The following is a 2,334-nucleotide window of genomic DNA, read 5'->3' as shown; positions in this document are numbered from 1 at the left end:
TCATGTCAAAGAATCATTCCATATATAATTTGAAGAACAACCATAACTTAGAAGAATCATACCATAAATAATTTTAAAAAGCAACCATTTCCTCAACCCCTTCCATGTTTCTACTGCACTACAACTCCAAAACAAAACATTTTGTTTTCCTAGAAGAACTGCTTCTTCCACTTCAACCATGGCCTTAAGCTTTTCAAGAACTCACCTCCAATCTTCAAAACCCATGCTCCACTTCTCTAAGTCATCATTCATCATCTTCTTCTTCTTTCTACTACCCTTTGCAGAGTCAATTTCCTTCAATTTCTCTGAATTCGGATCAAACACTCCCAACATAACATATCAAGGAGACTCTTTCCCCTCGAACCAGGTCATCCAACTCACCAAAAACCAACGTGACGTGTCTCTTAATGGAAGCGTTGGTCGAGCCATATACAAGGATCCAATACGCCTTTGGGACTCCGCCACACAAAGAGTAACAGATTTCACTACCCACTTCTCCTTTATCATCACATCCCTGAATTCATCTACTTTTGGAGATGGGATCACCTTCTTCCTCGCCCCTAATGGTTCAGATGTCCCACCCGATTCAGCTGGAGGATTACTTGGCCTACGGTCTTCCAATTCCTCTTTCAATTCATCGCCGATCGTTGCAGTAGAGTTTGACAGCTATCAAAATGCTTGGGATCCAAGCGCCAATCATGTTGGGATCAACGTCAATTCGATTGTTTCGGTGGAGAATGTGACATGGAATAGTAGTATCAAAGATGGGAGAAGAGCTAATGCTTGGGTGAGTTACAACTCTAGTACACTAAATTTAAGTGTCTTTCTTTCATATGCTGAAAACCCGATTTTTAATGGGAATTCTAGTCTTTCATATGTTGTGAATTTGAGTGAGATTCTACCTGAGTGGGTTAACGTTGGATTCTCGGCGTCAACCGGTGCCTTTGTAGAGATTCACAATATTCTTTCTTGGGATTTTGAATCTAGTTTGGAGATTGGAGATGGTGGAAAGAAGAGTAGGACAGGATTGGTGGTGGGTTTAATAGCTGGTTTTGGTGTTTTGTTTGGGGGATTGGGCTTGGTTTGGTGTTTGTTGTGGAAGAGGAGGGTGGGAAGAGGGAGAAAAGAGGAAGATTCGGAATTTGATGTGTCTATGGATTATGAATTTGAGAAAGGAACAGGGCCCAAGAGGTTCTCTTATAGTGAATTGGTTTCTGCAACAAATAACTTCTATGAGGATGGAAAGCTTGGAGAAGGGGGATTTGGAGGGGTATATAAAGGATTCTTGAAAGATTTGAACTTGAATGTGGCTGTTAAGAGGGTCTCCAAAGGGTCTAAACAAGGCAAAAAAGAGTATGTGTCTGAGGTGAAGACCATTAGTAAATTGAGACATCGAAATCTTGTTCAACTCGTCGGTTGGTGCCACGAACACGGTGAATTCCTTCTCGTTTATGAGTTCCTGCCTAATGGGAGCCTCGATTTTTATCTTTACCGAGGAAAAGGATTGCTCCAATGGGCGGTAAGATACAAAATTGCACTGGGTTTGGCATCTGCATTGCTTTATCTTCACGAAGAATGGGAGCAATGTGTAGTGCATAGAGATATCAAGTCTAGCAATGTGATGTTGGATTCGGGTTTCAATGCAAAGCTTGGGGATTTTGGATTGGCACGGCTTGTAGAACATGATCAAGGCTCGCAGACCACAGTTCTAGCTGGGACCATGGGCTACATGGCGCCCGAATGTGTTACTACTGGCAAGGCTAGTAAAGAGTCCGATGTTTATAGCTTTGGCATGGTTGCATTAGAAATAGCATGTGGGAGACGGCCTTTGGAACCACAGGCAGAGCCAAGTAAGCTCAGGTTGGTGGAATGGGTTTGGAATTTATATGGAAGAGGGCAGCTTCTCGAAGCTGCCGATGAAAAACTAAGTAGGGGTTTGGATGAAAAACAGATGGAATGTTTGATGGTTGTTGGGTTATGGTGTGCTCACCCCGACGTCAATTTACGGCCTTCGATAAAACAAGTGATCAATGTTCTTAATTTTGAAGCTCCATTGCCGAATCTGCCTTCCAAGTTGCCCGTGCCAATGTATTTTGCACCCGCCTTGGACATAAATAACTTTTCTTATACATCGTCCGCTATGACTACTGATTCAGTGAGAGATCAGAGCAGTAGCAGTACTAACTCATGGAATGTAACCGTGCCAACAACAGGGTCTTCGTCTTCCACTAGAGCTCTTTTGCACTCTCACAACATTGATATGTAATTAAACACACTATTTGAATTTTGATATGTAAGAAGATTACAATCTTTTCAGTTTCTTTTATGAATTCT

The 2,334-nt window shown here is 42.1% G+C and overlaps 1 pseudogene; it reads left to right on the top strand.

Annotated features, from left to right (window-relative positions):
* LOC143875809 (L-type lectin-domain containing receptor kinase IX.1 pseudogene) lies at positions 1-2,334 on the top strand (annotated as a pseudogene).

The sequence above is a fragment of the Tasmannia lanceolata genome, unplaced genomic scaffold (assembly GCF_043159265.1).
Source record: "Tasmannia lanceolata isolate RefF3 unplaced genomic scaffold, GAP_Taslan_0.1 ptg000004l, whole genome shotgun sequence".
Taxonomy (NCBI): domain Eukaryota; kingdom Viridiplantae; phylum Streptophyta; class Magnoliopsida; order Canellales; family Winteraceae; genus Tasmannia; species Tasmannia lanceolata.
This window is presented reverse-complemented; position numbering and strand designations above follow the sequence as displayed.